Source organism: Scardinius erythrophthalmus (assembly GCF_964197995.2).
Source record: "Scardinius erythrophthalmus genome assembly, chromosome: 11".
NCBI classification, from domain to species: Eukaryota; Metazoa; Chordata; class Actinopteri; order Cypriniformes; family Leuciscidae; genus Scardinius; species Scardinius erythrophthalmus.
This window is the reverse complement of record NC_138231.1, coordinates 44,691,274-44,711,783: the sequence shown is the minus strand read 5'-3', so window position 1 is coordinate 44,711,783 and position 20,510 is coordinate 44,691,274. Positions and strand designations below refer to the sequence as shown.

Here is a 20,510-nt window from a genome sequence, read left to right as displayed (position 1 = left end):
AAGCTTATTTGATGTGGCAGTATTTTACAGTTTATAAAGTATTTTAAAACTTTATAATCTATCCGATTTTTGTAGTCGATTTTTACTCATCTCAGTATAGCAATAGAGTTTGGTAAAAGCCGTTCATTCATTCACACACAGAAACGCGATTCATATTTAAACTGTATTTTTGCGTGTACAGACACTTGCGATTAGAACAAAGCAAATATAGAACTGACCTATTCCTCAGCTGGATCCGATTTCTTTCTTTCAGTGTACACAACTGTTAAATGTAAACAAGTCAAGTCAAGTCAAGTCAACTTTATTTATATAGCGCCTTTCACAATACAGATTGTATCAAAGCAGCTTCACAGTATTAAATAAAATAGTACATCAGTGTTTGTTTCTGGTGTAAAACATCCACGTTTGGTAATGCAGATCAATAGCACTGTTGAATCGATCAATCAATTTAAGTATCCCCAACAATTCAACTAAAAGAATGTGTTACGTCCTTCTTCTTCAGTGAATATTATTGGCAGCTTGCAATCTTTGTGGTGTTACGTCCTGTGAGTTTTGTGTTTATATTGTGCTGGTGATTGTTTTGCTCTGTCTTTCTCTCTCTCTCTCTCTCTCTCTCTCTCTCTCTCTCTCTCTCTCTCTCTCTCTCTCTCTCTCTCTCTTTCTCTCATGCAGCTCTCCAAATCGTCCGCAGCTGATGCTAATTAGCAGGAGCGTGGCTTTTCTGTTGGCAGCCTGTATAAAGCAGCAAAGAAACTATGATCAGGAGGAAACTCCACAAGGAAGTGTATGTGGCCCAATGCTTTTTAATATAATGATTAATGACATTTTTAATGGAATAGATCAGAGGATGGGTAGAGCATTATATGCTGATGATGGGGCATTATGGGTGAGAGGAAGGAATATTGACAATCTGAAGGTTAAAATGCAATCAGCAATTGTTAAGGTTGAAAAGTGGTCATATGAGTGGGGCTTTCATCTATCTATTGAAAAGACACAATTTATATGTTTTTCCAAAAAAAGAACGAACCCTACTATAGATCTTAAACTGTATGGGCAGCATCTTAAACAAGTTGATTGTATAAGATATTTGGGGGTATGGTTTGACGTTAAGCTAAATTTTAAAACGCACATTCAGAAAATGATAGATAAGTGCAAAAAAGGTGTAAATATACTGAAGTGTTTAGCTGGGGAGCATCAGGCATGTCCCTGCAAAGGATTTATACTGCACTGATTTGTTCTGTTTTTGATTATGGAAGCGTAGTTTATAATTCAACAACTAAAACCTTAATGCAAGAACTAGATAGAGTACAGGCCAAGGCACTTCGAATATGTTGTGGTGCGTTTAGGACAACACCTATTCCATCATTACAAATAGAAGTAGGAGAAATGCCTGTAGACCTAAGGCGATTAAAACTATCCATGTCTTACTGGATAAATCTGCAAGGTCATGAAGAAACACACCCCACAAAGCAGGTGTTATTAGAATGCTGGGAGTATGGGCGCCCATCATGCAGTTTTGGGTGGCATGGGAATAGGCAGGCAAAGGATATGGAAATTGACAGCATTGCGTGTTGTAAACTGTTAGCATACCAACAATTCCACCATGGATGTTTTGTTCCCCCAGGGTAGATGTGGAAGCTAAGAACATAATTAAAACAGGGATATATCAAAACGTTCAGCAATATATTGACATAAATTATGATGACACAGTTCAGATTTTCACAGACGCATCAAAAGATCAGACTGGGAAAACGGGTTGCAGTCCACATTTTAAAGTATAATGTTAATATTAAAAAAAGGACAACAGACCATCTGGCCATTTTTACAGCAGAAATGTTAGCAATAATTCTGGCTTTACAATGGGTGGAAGAAGTAAAACCCAATAAGGTGATCATCTGTTCAGACTCAATGTCCTCACTTGCATGCATTCAGAGTGAAAAGTCTACATGTAGACAGATCTACTAGATGAAATTAATCAACTCATTTTTACAATAAACCAACAGAGCATGAGCGTAGGATTTCTATGGGTTCCTGCACACAGGGGAGTGGAGGGGAACGAGAAGGCAGACATGCTGGCGAAGGAAGCTGTTACATCAGAACTGGTTGAACTGGATATCAAATTAAGCAGGACAGAAATTAAAAGTATTATTAAGGACAAAATTAACAGAATGTGGCAGGAGAGATGGAATAGGGAGGGAAAAGGCAGACATTTGTATAACATACACAAAGAGGTCACAGCTAGTAAAATCAGTGGATTGGAAAGGCAGGAGGAAACATGGTTTACCAGACTGAGGATACAAGTTTAAATAGTGGATTACATATTATAGGGAAACATCAGACTGGACTATGCACAAATTGTGGAGTAATAGAAAATGTAAAACATATACTTCTAGATTGTACACAATACACCAGAGAAAGGGAAAATATGAAGAGAGCGGTAAAGAAAGACTTAACAATGGAAAATGTATTGAGTATAACCAGCACACAGTCCACAGTTAGGGCGGTTATAACTTTTCTTAAAGAAACCCAACTAGCAAGTTGAATTAAAACCTAGAACTATTTTTTTTTAGTTTCCCTCCTGGAGGTTGAGGAGCTCAGGGTGGAAGCTGGAGGAGCTGAACATGCAGCGCCAGCTGAAGCTTGGGCTTTTTGGTCCTATAGGATGTTAAAAGTTGTTTATTTTTTTATTTTTTTTAATGATGACGTCCCAATGTGATCACACCTCAGTCCAGTGGATGGCGGTAATGCACAAGGATTGCAAACTGCCAATAAAATTTATCGAAGAAGAAGATCAGGAGGAATCCCTCTCCAGCTATCACAGATGTTGTTGTGTTAACTGCTGTTGAAAAAGACCTTATATTCTGTTGTGAAATCTGTTGTCTGAGTACAATGACAATTTAGACTGTGTGAGTTTAAATTATTAAACCGTGTAGGGAGACGGATGCCAATTTATTGGAATTATCCATCCCTAAACTTTTCTCCTGTTTATTTCTCGTTAGTCAGGGAGGGAGGTAAGATAATTGCCTTTAATTTTTTATTTCTTTTGTTAGGGAATTTAGCTGGGCTTAAACTTTAGGAAGCCCCTGTTTTGTTTGTTATTTTGGCCTGTCCCTCTCCTGACGATCTGGTTATTATGTAAATTTGTTTGCCTGTTTGTTGATCTTTGTTTTATAAATATATTGGTTAAGCCTTTAATAAAGGAAAAACTCATTAAGCATACTCTTTCAGTTTCCTTTTGTGACAAGGTGTAAATCAATGGGTGTTGTGTAGCCTTTTGGATATAAATGTGAAAAGGAATTCGATCTGGGATAGACGGAAAGGAGATTTCTCACGTTTATTTATTTATTTTTGTTACTCACCAGTTTAGTGAATGAAATATACAAGTAAAACTATTGAGGCCACATTGTAAAATATTGTGGAAAAGAAAGAAAGCACTGCAAAAAGTGTTTATCTGTTTGGCAGTTTGGAAGTTGAGAAAAATTGACTCAAATATTCAGGGTCTTTTTTTTTTTTTTGTCTATTCTACGTTGACAAACAAAAAGATTTAACAAACAGGTTTTCAGATTTATTTTCACACAGTTAATGAAAGTCGATGGGAAATTTAATTGCAGCACATTTGATATTTTAAGTCAGCAATGTCTTCTGTGGCAATCAGAACCTCTTTCTGTTGTTCCTGGCTGAGGTCAACACTGGGTTGTTGGACATTAACGGCAGGGAACTGGTCGAACATTTCAGCTGGGAAGTTGTTAATGCCATGTTGTGCCAGAAGTCCCTCTAGAGTCTAAATTGTGCTCCATCAATGGATCATCACCAAACACACTGTTAATAGACGTGCTATTTACCCCCATGTTGGTCAGCATGCCATCAGTCCATATCTGAGCGGGTGTTCGTTGTTTTCCGTTCTCAGACGGTGACGATTCCAGGCTTCACGAAACCTGCAGGTAAATACAAAAGATGAAGAGAAAGCTTTTGGACGTTGTTTGCAGGCTCTAGCTTGAGGATCATTGTCCTCAAAGTTGTAGAATTCATTGTAGAAACTGTGGAAAACATGCAGGAAAACATCTCTCCAAAGGCGCTCAATCCTCTGATTGTGGACAGACTCCCTGTGATGTGGCTTCTGCGCTCCACACCATGAACAACATTCATGAGCTATGCACTTGTGTTTTCTCTCCACCGTGATCTGACCGCACTCTAGGTGGAAGTCCATGAACACATGAGGCTTTTAAGAACTGTGTGAGCACTGTGGCAGATCTGATGTCTGTATTACAGTTCAAGTTATGAGGCGAGAGTATCCATCTATATCTCCATGAATGACTATTGATATTTATAAATGAACAGATATTTAACAGCTCTAACATACTGCTATAACTCACTAAAAACTAAGCAGAAATTAAAATGATTTGTAATTGTTTTATTTTACACCTAGTCTAGGCCATTATTTTGCTGATTCATACTTTGTGGATTAGTTGTTAGTCTTAATGAATAGTAAATTCAAAGAAAAAATCTGATCAGTCAAAACACAGCCATTACAATGCACCCATACTAACTGTCTATTTAGATTTGTTTTACTGGTTTTCACAGATGTGCATGTGGAGGTTTCAGCTGAGCAGATTTGCTTTAAGTATGAAAAATATTTGAAGGGAATTTTTTTTTATTTCAATCAAGGTCAGTCACATCAGACCATGAGGGTTAATATGTAAATATTAACATTATATATTAAATGTTAAATGGAGGTGTTTTTTTTTTAAAGAAAATCCTAAATACCTGATGAGACGCATATTTCCATCCATATGCCACAGACTGTTTGGATATTGCACATTATATGTTCTTCTGGCCACGGCAGTTCTCCATCTACGTGCAGCTGCTGCTGGGTTAGTGTTCATCAACGTTACTCTCACTCTCTGTCGTGATACCAGCAATCCCTCTGCTCATCTGTACCATCATCTCATACCAGCAGTCCTTCAGCTCATCTGCACCATCATCATCTCATACCAGCAATCCTTCAGCTCATCTGCACCATCATCTCATACCAGCAATCCTTCAGCTCATCTGTACCATCATCTCATACCAGCAATCCTTCAGCTCATTTGTACCATCATCTCATACCAGCAATCCTTCAGCTCATCTGCACCATCATCTCATACCAGCAGTCCTTCAGCTCATCTGCACCATCATCATCTCATACCAGCAATCCTTCTGCTCATCTGCACCATCATCATCTCATACCAGCAATCCTTCAGCTCATCTGCACCATCATCTCATACCAGCAATCCTTCAGCTCATCTGTACCATCATCTCATACCAGCAATCCTTCAGCTCATCTGTACCATCATCTCATACCAGCAATCCTTCAGCTCATCTGTACCATCATCTCATACCAGCAATCCTTCAGCTCATCTGTACCATCATCTCATACCAGCAGTCCTTCAGCTCATCTGCACCATCATCATCTCATACCAGCAATCCTTCTGCTCATCTGCACCATCATCATCTCATACCAGCAATCCTTCAGCTCATCTGCACCATCATCTCATACCAGCAATCCTTCAGCTCATCTGTACCATCATCTCATACCAGCAATCCTTCAGCTCATCTGTACCATCATCTCATACCAGCAATCCTTCAGCTCATCTGTACCATCATCTCATACCAGCAATCCTTCAGCTCATCTGCACCATCATCTCATACCAGCAATCCCTCTGCTCATCTGTACCATCATCATCTCATACCAGCAATCCTTCTGCTCATCTGCACCATCATCATCTCATACCAGCAATCCTTCAGCTCATCTGCACCATCATCTCATACCAGCAATCCTTCAGCTCATCTGTACCATCATCTCATACCAGCAATCCTTCAGCTCATCTGTACCATCATCTCATACCAGCAATCCCTCTGCTCATCTGCACCATCATCTCATACCAGCAATCCTTCAGCTCATCTGTACCATCATCTCATACCAGCAATCCTTCAGCTCATCTGTACCATCATCTCATACCAGCAATCCTTCAGCTCATCTGCACCATCATCTCATACCAGCAATCCCTCTGCTCATCTGTACCATCATCATCTCATACCAGCAATCCTTCTGCTCATCTGCACCATCATCATCTCATACCAGCAATCCTTCAGCTCATCTGCACCATCATCTCATACCAGCAATCCTTCAGCTCATCTGTACCATCATCTCATACCAGCAATCCTTCAGCTCATCTGTACCATCATCTCATACCAGCAATCCCTCTGCTCATCTGCACCATCATCTCATACCAGCAATCCTTCAGCTCATCTGTACCATCATCTCATACCAGCAATCCTTCAGCTCATCTGTACCATCATCTCATACCAGCAATCCTTCAGCTCATCTGCACCATCATCTCATACCAGCAATCCCTCTGCTCATCTGTACCATCATCATCTCATACCAGCAATCCCTCTGCTCATCTGCACCATCATCATCTCATACCAGCAATCCTTCTGCTCATCTGCACCATCATCATCTCATACCAGCAATCCTTCTGCTCATCTGCACCATCATCTCATACCAGCAATCCTTCAGCTCATCTGTACCATCATCTCATACCAGCAATCCTTCAGCTCATCTGTACCATCATATCATACCAGCAATCCCTCTGCTCATCTGCACCATCATCTCATACCAGCAATCCTTCAGCTCATCTGTACCATCATCTCATACCAGCAATCCTTCAGCTCATCTGTACCATCATCTCATACCAGCAATCCTTCAGCTCATCTGCACCATCATCTCATACCAGCAATCCCTCTGCTCATCTGTACCATCATCATCTCATACCGGCAATCCTTCAGCTCATCTGCACCATCATCTCATACCAGCAATCCTTCAGCTCATCTGTACCATCATCTCATACCAGCAATCCTTCAGCTCATCTGTACCATCATCTCATACCAGCAATCCCTCTGCTCATCTGCACCATCATCTCATACCAGCAATCCTTCAGCTCATCTGTACCATCATCTCATACCAGCAATCCTTCAGCTCATCTGTACCATCATCTCATACCAGCAATCCTTCAGCTCATCTGCACCATCATCTCATACCAGCAATCCCTCTGCTCATCTGTACCATCATCATCTCATACCAGCAATCCTTCTGCTCATCTGCACCATCATCATCTCATACCAGCAATCCTTCAGCTCATCTGCACCATCATCTCATACCAGCAATCCTTCAGCTCATCTGTACCATCATCTCATACCAGCAATCCTTCAGCTCATCTGTACCATCATCTCATACCAGCAATCCCTCTGCTCATCTGCACCATCACCTCATACCAGCAATCCTTCAGCTCATCTGTACCATCATCTCATACCAGCAATCCTTCAGCTCATCTGTACCATCATCTCATACCAGCAATCCTTCAGCTCATCTGCACCATCATCTCATACCAGCAATCCCTCTGCTCATCTGTACCATCATCATCTCATACCAGCAATCCTTCTGCTCATCTGCACCATCATCATCTCATACCAGCAATCCTTCAGCTCATCTGCACCATCATCTCATACCAGCAATCCTTCAGCTCATCTGTACCATCATCTCATACCAGCAATCCTTCAGCTCATCTGTACCATCATCTCATACCAGCAATCCCTCTGCTCATCTGCACCATCATCTCATACCAGCAATCCTTCAGCTCATCTGTACCATCATCTCATACCAGCAATCCTTCAGCTCATCTGTACCATCATCTCATACCAGCAATCCTTCAGCTCATCTGCACCATCATCTCATACCAGCAATCCCTCTGCTCATCTGTACCATCATCATCTCATACCAGCAATCCTTCTGCTCATCTGCACCATCATCATCTCATACCAGCAATCCTTCAGCTCATCTGCAGCATCATCTCATACCAGCAATCCTTCAGCTCATCTGTACCATCATCTCATACCAGCAATCCTTCAGCTCATCTGTACCATCATCTCATACCAGCAATCCCTCTGCTCATCTGCACCATCATCTCATACCAGCAATCCTTCAGCTCATCTGTACCATCATCTCATACCAGCAATCCTTCAGCTCATCTGTACCATCATCTCATACCAGCATTCCTTCAGCTCATCTGCACCATCATCTCATACCAGCAATCCCTCTGCTCATCTGTACCATCATCATCTCATACCAGCAATCCTTCTGCTCATCTGCACCATCATCATCTCATACCAGCAATCCTTCAGCTCATCTGCACCATCATCTCATACCAGCAATCCTTCAGCTCATCTGTACCATCATCTCATACCAGCAATCCTTCAGCTCATCTGTACCATCATCTCATACCAGCAATCCCTCTGCTCATCTGCACCATCATCTCATACCAGCAATCCTTCAGCTCATCTGCACCATCATCTCATACCAGCAATCCCTCTGCTCATCTGTACCATCATCTCATACCAGCAATCCTTCAGCTTATCTGCACCATCATCTCATACCAGCAATCCCTCTGCTCATCTGTACCATCATCTCATACCAGCAATCCCTCTGCTCATCTGTACCAACATCTCATACCAGCAATCCTTCAGCTCATCTGTACCATCATCTCATACCAGCAATCCTTCAGCTCATCTGTACCATCATCTCATACCAGCAATCCTTCAGCTCATCTGCACCATCATCTCATACCAGCAATCCCTCTGCTCATCTGCACCATCATCTCATACCAGCAATCCCTCTGCTCATCTGTACCAACATCTCATACCAGCAACTGTGATGTTTTGGTAAAGAAATAATTACACAGAGTTTGATTTGCCCCCAGTTTCACAGACAAATTTTAGTTTCCCTGCAACAGAATTTCTCCTTTAAAACAATCAAGCCACATAGTGCTCTGTTATCGCAGTGTTGAACAGTCAGAAGTTCTTCAAAAGGCAAAATAAAAAAGTGCCCTTGATACTTCTCATCTATTACACGTGTCCATTGCTCTGTTACAGTTCAACAGCACCTTTCCAGTGCTTCTTTACAATCCTTCAAAGCATCCAGGTCCCTCCAACTCAACAGAAGAATCTTCTGCTCTTCTGTCTGCCGTGTCTTCCGCTGCATCAGACGGCCCTGAACTGCTGCTGACACTTTTGTCATTAAAGGTCACTTTAGCGACAAACTCCCTCCATGTCTGGATGCACATCTCATCGTGGACAAGAATGTCTGCAACCAGACTGAATCCACCGATTCACCAGCCTTCAATTTCAGCAAATCTGGGATCTGCACATCATCCAGATAAATCTTCTGCTGTGCAGACTTGACCATAACACTGACATGGCCCCGAAACTCAACCGTTGTTTTGGACGTTTTGCAAAATGCTTGGCGTTCATTGCAGCGAGTCATCAAAGTACTTGCATTGACGGTCTGCAACAAGTGGTGTTTAGGGCAAAAGTGTTCCACCTTCACTCCCGCGTCCACTATTTCACCCAACACTGTCTGCAGGTCAGCGTCCGTGAGTTCCTTAGCTGCACCACAATCTTCCATCTGACTGATGGTCGTCTGCATGGTGGTGCTCAGCATGGCCATTCCCTTGAACGGTCTCATAGATACGTTCTCCAATCTGTACCAGGAGCCTTGCACCAGCTCATGCTGCCCCCAGACAGTGAGCAACAGCAAGTCCATGGCATAGGCTGGCTATCCGACACTCTCCATATGAAGGACGAGACATTAACACCTATATTGTCCTGCACCCCCTCGATAAAGCCACTGAACTGCCCCTCCAAACCCCCTCCGGCTCTGAGAGGAGAGGAGCGTCTGAGACAAAGAGAAGTCGCAATTCATTAGCATTATTAAAGTGTTGACAGTGAAGGAATTAAATAATTTAGGCTACATGTAGTTATATTTCTGTCATTAAACAGTTTATTAACAAAATATTTCATTATTTCAATAGGCTAATTGAAGAATTAAAACGCTACTTTGGTTTAAGCCAGCTTTTTCCAAGAAAAATGAAATACAAACTTCAAACTGTTCAAATGTTCACTTGTTGTCATGAAAAACAAATTCAACTCAATATTAAATTCCACAGGGATCTTTGGATCCTTAAAACCATGGTGTGATTTGTGAATTAATCAGAGGGCAGTTATTTTATTTATTCAAATAAATCTCGAACCACTGTGGGTATTTCGTGCTGCTGTTAAACTAAAAACATTTATAGAATAATTATGAACTTAAATGAAACAATATCGCAACATTTCGACAAAGAAATTATAAATTATTTGATCTGTTTTTAAATTTTAATTCAGAGTGATTTACGTTTAATTAGAGCGAGAGTTTCACTCTTGCGTTGTCCTTTCCTCATTGGGAAGCGCTCATACACATGATAAACGTCTCAGGTTACGACTGTAACCTATGTTCCCTGAGAACAGGGAACGAGACACTACGTCAGAATGACGCTATGGGGAACGCCTCAGGCGTGACAGGTGTCTGAAATAAATATCAACTCACGTCAATTATGTTGACCGGCGACAGCCCGTGAATCATCAGCTTGATTGATTAACGCGCAACCTGGATGTATAAAGGGAAGCCTTGCATACATGACAACATCCTATCGTCTGAAGGGACTGTTGCAGGCAGGCCCCGAAGCATGGCAGGAAGACGTAGTGTCTCGTTCCCTGTTCTCAGGGAACATAGGTTACAGTCGTAACCTGAGACGTTCCCTTTCGAAAGGGAACTCTACACTACGTCAGAATGACGCTATGGGGAACGATATACCAACGCCACCATGCTGAGGGGAGTGCATGCCCAAAGGCAGTGACAACTGTCCGAACCAGTAATTCAGAAAACACTGGAACCACTCACCCTTAGGTCACATCGGGCTGTCAGTGACAGCACTCCCTACCGGTCATCACCCAAGCTAATGAACCAAGAAACCGCCAGAACATAGTTAATGGGGGGTATATCTGGGCCAGCTCAAAGGCTTAGGACCACCACTTCCAAAAGAAGGGGTCCCTTCTAGGGAGTGTGGCTAGGGGGCCCAAGGGACTCCCAGCCAGTCACTATTCAGGGGAGCGTGCCACCTGAAATACCACCAGGCAGGCCTGACCTGGTGTCACTACATAAGACACTAGAGTCTGGCCACTTCCTGTCTGTCTGAAGACAGAGCCTCTGGACACTTGCCTTAAGAAGGCATCCAACCCGAGGGACTGCAAAACAGGCAGTGAACCACTCAGCCCGGATCTCAGAGACGGGAAACCCTGGAGAGTATGACTCAGCATAGTGCTTTACAACCCTTGCCAGCGAGGGGAGTCTCTCTACTCGATCCATGGATCTACCCAGTGTTTGTGTTTCAAAACACTGAGGAGGCCTGAGAGGGCCTAAAAAGGAGCTACCTCCAGGAAGGCCTGGTAGGACCTCTAGCCTGGCGACCACAACATGGGGGAGCTTACAATATATGGAAGCTCAAATACAGGAAGGCCTGTGTAAGGCCTGTGACCTGCCAACCACAGCATGTGGGAGCTCAAATACAACCACAGTATGTGGGAACTCATATTCAGGAAGGCCTTGTGAGGCCTCTGACCTGCTAACCACACTATGTGGGAGCTCAATCATAACCACAGCATGTGGGAACTCCTATCAGGAAGGCCGGTGAGGCCTCTAACCTGGCAACCACAGCATATGGGAGCTCAAATCAGGAAGGCCGATGAGGCCTCTAACCTGGCGACCACACATGTGGGAGCTCATATCAGGAAGGCCGGTGAGGCCTCTAACCTGGCGACCACAGGATGTGGGAGCTCACTTTCAGAAAGGGAATAAAGCGTATAGCGCACACCCTTACCATAAAAAATGGAAATAGAAAATGGAAATAGACAGTACATGAAAGAAAGTGCATGTACTTAGCCATTCTGAACCCAAGAAGGCCTGATAAGGCCTCTAACCTGGCAACCACAGCATGTGGGAGCTCATACTCGAGAAGGCCAGTGAGGCCTGTAACACGGTGACCACAATGTGTGGGAGCTCATCAGAATGTGAAAGTTAACTAGAGAAAGGCGTCTGTCGTAATAAAGTGACGACAGGCCGCATCTAGAGTGGGACCCGAGGCAAAACCAGGGTCTGATCCACATAGGAAGGGACAGAAGCGATACGCGCATGACCCTTACCATAGAAAATGGATTTAGAAAGTACACAAGACATAAGTCGTGTGACTTACCAAAAGCATGGATAAAAACGTAAGGAACGTATGTACCAAAAAGGAATGAAGTAAAGGATTGCCCGTACTTCATCACTCTAAAAACACAGTATGTGTGAGCCCACATTCGGGAAGGCCGGATGAGGCCTGTAACCTGACATGTAAAAGCTCAAACCCAGGAAGGCCTGGTGAGGCCTGTAACCAGGGAACCACCGTACGTGGGAACCTATAATCAGGAAAGCCAGAAGAAGCCTGCAACCTGATAGACACAATACGTGGGAGTTCTCATTCAGTAAGGCCTGGTGAGGCCTACCACCTGACATGAAAGAACTCATAACCAGGAAGGCCGCAGAGGCCTAAAGCCTGGTGACCACTAATTGTGGAAGGTTAAAACTCAGGAAGGCCGGTGAGGCCTGTGACCTAACGACCACAGCACGTGGGAGCTCATAGGATGGCCTGGAGAGGCCTCAAACCTGATAATCACAATATGTGGGAGCTCCTATTCAAGAAGGCCTGGTGAGGCCTATAACTTGATAACCACAGAATGTGGGAGCTCATATTCAACCACAGTAAGTGAGAGCTATACTCAGGAAGGCCTAGTGAGGCCTATGACCTGATAACCACAGTATGTGGGAGCTGATATTCAAGAAGGCCTGGTGAGGCCTATAACTTGATACTCACAGTAAGTGGGAGCTCATATTCAGCCAAAATATGTGGAAACTCTCATTCAGGAAGGCCTGGTGAGGCCTCTGACCTGATAACCACAGAATGTGGAGGCTCATATTCAAGAAGGCCTGGTGAGGCCTAAAACTTGACAACCACAGAATGTGGGAGCTCATATTCAACCACAGTATGTGAGAGCTATACTCAGGAAGGCCTAGTGAGGCCTATGACCTGATAACCACAGTATGTGGGAGCTCATATTCAAGAAGGCCTGGTGAGGCCTATAACTTGATACCCACAGTAAGTGGGAGCTCATATTCAACCAAAATATGTGGAAGCTCTCATTCAGGAAGGCCTGGTGAGGCCTCTGACCTGATAACCACAGAATGTGGGGGCTCATATTCAAGAAGGCCTGGTGAGGCCTAAAACTTGACAACCACAGAATGTGGGAGCTCATATTCAACCACAGTATGTGAGAGCTATACTCAGGAAGGCCTAGTGAGGCCTATGACCTGATAACCACAGTATGTGGGAGCTCATATTCAAGAAGGCCTAGTGAGGCCTATAACTTGATAACCACAGAATGTGGGAGCTCATATTCAACCACAGTATGTGGGAGCTCATATTCAAGAAGGCCTGGTAAGGCCTATAACTTGATAACCACAGTAAGTGGAAGCTCACAGTATGTAGGAGCTCACATTCAGGAAGGCCGGCGAGGCCCGAAACCTGACATGTGAAAAACTCCTAACCAAGAAGGCCTGGTGAGGCCTATAACCTGGCGACTACAGTATGTGGGAGCTCATGTACAACCACAGTATGAGGGAGCTCACATTCAGGAAGGCCGGTGAGGCCTGAAACCTGACATGTGAAAAACTCCTAACCAAGAAGGCCTGGTGAGGCCTATAACCTGGCAACTACAGTATGTGGGAGCTCATATACAACCACAGTATGTGGGAGCTCACACTCAGGAAGGCCTAGTGAGGCCTCTGACCTGATAACCACAGAATGTGGAAGCTTATAACCAGGAAGGCCAGATGAGGCCTGTAACCTGACGACCACAGTATGTAGGAGCTCACCTTCAGGAAGGCCGGTGAGGCCTGTAACCTGACATGTGGAGGCTCGTAACCACAATATATGGGAGTTCAACCACAATATATGGAAGCTAAAATACAGGAAGGCCTGGTGAGGCCTCTGACCTGCCAACCACAGTATGTGGGACCTCAAATACAACCACAGCATGTGGGAGCTCATATTCAGGAAGGCCTGGAGAAGCCTCTAACCTGATATCCACAATATATATATATATATTTTTAAAAAGAGGACTATCTGGTCAAGGAGGCCTGCAAAGGCCTACTACCTGCCATACAGCACCTCCAAAAATCTTATTTTTACCTTCTTACCAAAAACATGCCCCCAAACTCTATACAGGATACTCGGTCTGTAAGAGAAACAGAAATATGTTATTTGCGCACAAAAAACATTATACAAAGAAGACCAGACAGTACACCTGCGGCGTGTAAAGTAAAGACACGTTAGGAACTCTCTCTTTTCCAAAAGAGTACCTGGGTTAACCACTTACATGCCTGAAAGAGGCGCTTCTACTAACCAGGCTGAAGGGGGGCCATCAGACATGATATTCATCATAGACCCAGCCCCAGGCCTGATGTAAGAGACGCCTGGGGAACATCAGAAGAAGGCATCCGGGGAAATCATCCCTAGCGCCGCTGAGTGCGCTTTTGCTGGATGACCTCCCTCAGATCCTTCTTCCTGCGGGAACTGCGTCTCCTCTGTGACCTACTCCGGACCGGAGGAGGCGCACGAGAAGAGACGCTGGCCCTCTGGGCCTGTCTATGGCCCTCAGACCCAGACTGGCCAGGCCTGCCCGCCTGTTTGGGCGCGGACTCGGATCTCAGCGGTATGCAGCTCTTAAATGCAGCTGAGCGCGCCCTCGCCTCCCTGAACTTTTCAACCACCGTCTGAACGGAGGGGCCAAAAAGTTCAGCGGGCGAAACCGGCGAATCAAGAAGAAAGGTCTTCTCTTTCTCCCCGATGTCGGCCAGGTTAAGCCACAGATGTCTCTCCGTGGCCACCATAGCCGCCATTGACCGGCCAATGGCGGCAGCAGATTGTTTGGTAGCCCGGAGAGCCAGATCCGTGGTACGGCGCAGCTCAATAACCGCCTCAGGGGACAGTCCTGCCCCCTGGTCGAGATCCCGCAGCAGGTCGGCCTGGTACGCCTGTAACACAGCGAGTGTGTGCAGAGCAGCACCGGCCTGACCCGCTGCAGTGTATGCTCTGCCATTCAAGCGCGAAGTTGTTTTAAGCGGCTTGGATGGCAGGGTAGGAGCTCTTAGTGTCGATGCCTGCCCAGAGACGAGATAGTTAGCCAACGTCTCGTCAACGGGCGGCATCGACACATACCCATGCTCCGCAGCTCCATCCACAGCAGCGAAACTACCCCGCTGATGTGGATGAATACGAGCAGAGTACGGGTTCTTCCATGCCTTCTTGATCTCAGCATGGAGATCTGGAAGGAATGGAAGGCTCACCTGAGCTGGTGGCCTATGGCTGGAAAGAAACCGATCGTCGAGACGACCACGAGCGGTTTCTTCCCTGACGCGCCTCCACGGCAGCTGCAAACTGTCGGTGGCGCGCCCCATAACATCCACCAGCTCCGCATACACAGGGCAGGATGGTTGAGATGGCTCAGTATCTGCCAGACTGACGACATCAATCATTTCCTGCCCGTCCGGAAGAGCAGCAGCTGCAGACGCATTTGGTGATAGTGATAACACGTCATCATCTACCTGCAGCTCATTCTCGTCAGTGGACGAGCTGTCTGAGAGGTGAACCTCCCTCTCAAGACGCTCGGCCAGCTCCTTCTGAGCCCCCCATGATGAGAGTCGCCGCTGAGCCTCAGCCCGAGCGGGACCCGCACCACGCGGCTCAGAAGCTGAACCCTCTTCCCTCGAGAAAAGGGTCAGACGAGAGCGGAGAGTCTTCAAAGAAAAACTCTCACAGTTCGCACAAAAAGCTCTCTCGAGAGCCTCTCGTGCATGCTCTTCACCCAAACAAACAACGCACAGATCGTGTGTGTCACCCGGCGTCAAGAACCTTGGGCACGGGTCTGCACACTTACGGAAGCTCTGCTTCTTCTCTGCACGTTTCATCTTAATATTCACTGTAAGCGATATTCTTACCAGACAAAAACAGTCCCTGAAGACGAAAAGATGTTGTCATGTATGCAAGGCTTCCCTTTATACATCCAGGTTGCGCGTTAATCAATCAAGCTGATGATTCACGGGCTGTCGCCGGTCAACATAATTGACGTGAGTTGATATTTATTTCAGACACCTGTCACGCCTGAGGCGTTCCCCATAGCGTCATTCTGACGTAGTGTAGAGTTCCCTTTCGAAAGGGAACATGTTTTGAGTAGATCCTCTGTGTCCATTAGGTTTCACATGGATTACATAATCAGATAACATTTATTAAATATTTAGACATTTAAAGCTTTAGACATATTTCTTATCGTGACTGAGCTGAGGCAAGTGGCTTTCAGTTCATTGTGATGCGCAGTTCCCGGAGACAGAGACCACAGAAAACGTTTAGTCGTTAGTCTATTGTGAGTGTACATGAATAAAAGTTTACAGTTTTGAATTATGTACTCTTATCTGTATGACCAAAAAATGGCAGAGTATATTAAGTTGTTTTAGCTGTTATGAGAAAAATAAATTCAAATGAATGCGCTGCTGCGTTTGTCGAACGCTAATTCAACGTCTATTTTGCAAAATGTCCATTTGCGCCACCTGGCGGTAATTTCGCAAACGACTTGAAATGCGACTGGTTTATTTTTGCCGCGTGGTTTTGCCGTGGCAGCTAACGGCGGTAATAGGCATTCTGGTTGACTACCAACTGTAGGGAGTCTGACTGCAAACAGCCGTATTAACGAGGTTACAGCAACGTTCGTAGTAACGCTGACGAGACCAGACCCTGATCTTCTTCGGTTTTATGGCGGGTGGCACCAACTTTAAGGTGCATTATCGCCACCTACTGTATTGGAGTGCTATTTTTCATGCAGCATATATGAATTAATTGCAAAAACATTAATTTAGAAATAATTAAAATTGAAAGAAATGATAGCTTAATGAAGTGTAAAGAAATACAGAAATACTGAATAAGCAGATGGAAGTAGGAAAGGCTTAACTGTTATCGTTAATAATCTTGATAAATCTGTGACTAAATCATCTTCTCTTTCCGCTATGTCCAGGTCTCTAATTTCGCTGAGAAATCAAACAGGTTGTGTAGATCCCTGGTGCTTTCTTCACCCCTCTGACAAGGTGTTTTCTTTCTTCTCTGGTGTGCACCATGTTTACTCTCGGATTGATTATTTCTTCAGATTACTCTGCCATTGTTATTTCTGATCATGCCCCGCATATGTTAGATATCTCCTTTTTGCCTGCTTTCAAGAGCCGACCTCAGTGAACATTCGATGTAGGGCTTCTCGCCAGAACTGACTTCTGTGAATTCTGTCCGCATCCCGCTATATCACGCAGAAATGATAACCATTCTGATAAGCTTGTTACTGACCCTCAAAAAATCAACTCTGTCTTTTCCTCCTTTTACTCCAGTCTTTATACTTCTCAACCTCCTTCTGATGCTTCCTTAATGGAGTCTTTCCTACATCATTTAAATATACCCACTATTAATACACTAACAGAGGAGACATTAGATGTACCTCTCAGGTTAGATGAAGTCACCTCTTGCATTGGCCTCATGCAGTGTAACTGTCACGCTTGTTCTGTGTTGTTCTTCTGTCATTAGTCACATGTCTGTCTAGTTAAGTTTCCCGCCTGTCATTATCAGTTCAGTTAATTCACCTGTGTTCTGTTAATTATCATCATCTGTCTCACCTGTTTCTGTTCATCAGTGTTAGTATTTAGTTCCCTTCAGTTCAGTTAGTCTTTGTCTGTAGTTGTCGTTGTATTCTAGTGTCGGCGAATACTCCTGTGTTTGAGTGTATACCCTGCCTGTCTGTACCTTTGGAAGTATATCTGTGATTAAATTCTTACATTGGAGCTTCTGCCTTTTCGTCTTCGCCTGCCTGTACTCACAACCCGTGACAGTAACAAGGCTCCAGGGCCTGATGGCTTCCACTTAGACTTTTATAAGACCTTTTCAGCGCAGTTTTTTTTTTTTTTGTATAATTGCTTGTAGAGACTGCCGATATTTTTTAATCCTCCTGGGGGGGGGGATTTTTTCTTTCTTTCCTCATTCAGTTATATGTGGGAAAGGAATGTGTAAAAAGATAAAAGAGCAGATAATGCGTGTCTCTTTAATGATTTAAAATACTGAAAAGTTACTATGCAGTATAATTGATTAATTTTTATTTTATTTTTATATTCACATATATACACAACTATTATAACTAACTACAATCTGTTACACACTTTAGAAAGAATGAAATATAAAGGTTTGTGTTCAAAAAATATTTCACACAGTGATATTACTGATTATTAGATGTCACGTCAATTATGATAACACTCAGAAGTCCGTTTAAAAACTTTTATTAAAATTGAACTCATTAAACTATAAAAACACTCTCCAGACTTGGCAGGGCCAATGCAGATCCCAGATTTTAATTATTACTAATAATAATGTGACATGAGAGTTATGACGCTTGTGTGACGTCAGTAATGGGCGCCGTGTTACGTACACATATAAGCGTCACACATTCGTAGCTCAGGTAAGCGACTCCCCTCTGGGGTGCTGTCTCTTCTCCTGGCTGGGTTTGTGATTGGGGTGAAGCATTTCAGGTAGGAAAAAGTGATGTATTGGCAGTTAAGAGTTGATGTGTAAACGCTAACAGGAGTGTTTTGTTTAGGTAGCTTCACTTGCCATTTGCTGTTCCCCTCCCGTGTGGCTTTGTCACTCCGTAAGCGAGTTTTATACTCGTATGTGCGCATGCCCTCTGATCTTGCCTTTTACGTTGGCGTGTTACTTTCTCTTGTCGGCCTGGTACGTATGTTTAATTAAAATCTTATGTAATTTCAGCATTTGGCAATGTTAATGACTGTTAATATGGCTTTAGGGCGTTAGTGTATAAGAACATACACTGGATCATTATTCCTTTTAAACCGCGTGCTTGAATGTGTTGACTAGTCAGTTCCGCAACGACCTGCTGGTAAGTGCAAAATCTCTTTGTTCGTAAGTCTCGACGAATGATTTTGCATGCCGTCTCTTTTTAATTGTTTGTTTAAATTTTAGGAGAAAGTGTGGCTTCGCTTTCACGATTATATCGCTGCTTTGTTCCCACGTGGAGCACACGTCCAGTGTGCTGTCTTCATCAGGATCGCTTTTGAGCGTACTCCCGTCTATTGGGGCGTGTGGAATATTATTATTTTTTTCTTTTGTTTTGGTTTGTGTGGTTGAGCTCTTTTCTTTAAGGGCATTTGTTTATTTTGTTTCATGTTGTGTTTTTGTTGTGATTTACTTATTTTTGTGTTATAACTCAGTGGCTGATTCCTTTTCATTTTGAAAAGAAACCATTTATCTTGAGTGTATTGAGTATTGTTTATTTTTCTGATTAGTCAGCTGACCTTATAATTTCAACTTAATTTAATTATTGGTTTGATTTAATTGGTTTGATGGTTGTAGCTGTCTTACCATTTTCAGATATCTGTTTATTTTTTCCTATTTTTGTTTTCTGACGATTCTTTATGGTTTAGTAAACTTAATCTGAAGTCTTTCTTTTATGTGGCTGTTTGGTTGCAAAATTTAACATTGTTACTAACTTATGTTTGGCGTGTGCGTGTGTATTCCTCAGGAGCTGCAGGTTTACTCGGGACGAGGGTGTGTGACGTGCGGTGGTGGTGTTTCTCACGGATTGCAGTGCTTTGCTATATGCATGAGATCTCACATTAGTACAAGTGTGTGTGGCACAAACTGGATTTGATCTTTCACCTAATTAACCTGAAGTAAGGTTGCAGCCCTGTGGATTGTCGTGTGTGTGTGTGAGTACGTGTGTGTGCCCCAATCTGTTGTTAAGCACTGGATTGTTATTTTAAACTGATTAAAATAAAGCACTTTTTGTAACTTTGTACACAAGTCTGTGTCTCCCATTTATAACTGCCTTGGTGGTAAACCTGTGTAGCCTTTAGGCATAATTCCTGGGGTGAAACTCCCAAGGTGGCGTAGTCGGTGCTTTGGTAACTGTAATTGTCTCGGATGCCACAATAATATAAAAATATAATAAGTAATAATATAAAAAAGACATAAATGTATAATTGTATAAAATGTATGATGAAAATTGGCTAGCAATTTCGACCAGCAAATCCCAAGAGATAGGTTGCAGCAGTTTGTGTTTCGACTACACTTGAGAAGTCCGCAATGGGACTGAGCTCGACCAGCTTCAGCATCAGCGACTTTTTATTGGATGAAATCGCTGTCAATCAAAAGGAGACGCAGCCTTTCGACAGACCGTCCAATCATCACGCAGAAGCCGGAGTCCAGGCCCGCCCACTCCTCCTTCACTCCAGAGACGCTGAGCGTCCGCGGCGGGACATAATCACAGCATTTAAAACTAACTTTAGATGGAAATAACTTAACTCTGCTGTAAAGCCGAAACAATCTCTGTTACCTTAAATTATACGCTTATCTCTGTAAAGCTGCTTTGAGACAATCTACATTGTTAAAAGCGCTATATAAATG

At 43.7% G+C, this 20,510-nt stretch overlaps 1 long non-coding RNA gene across 1 annotated transcript; it reads left to right on the top strand.

Annotated features, from left to right (window-relative positions):
• Positions 1–18,516: 18,516 nt before the first annotated feature.
• LOC308698476 lies at positions 18,517–19,902 on the top strand. Its single transcript, XR_014031065.1, has 4 exons — positions 18,517–18,616; positions 18,685–18,818; positions 18,892–18,984; positions 19,068–19,902. It is a non-coding gene; the product is annotated as an uncharacterized lncRNA (long non-coding RNA).
• The last annotated feature ends 608 nt before the right edge of the window (positions 19,903–20,510 follow it).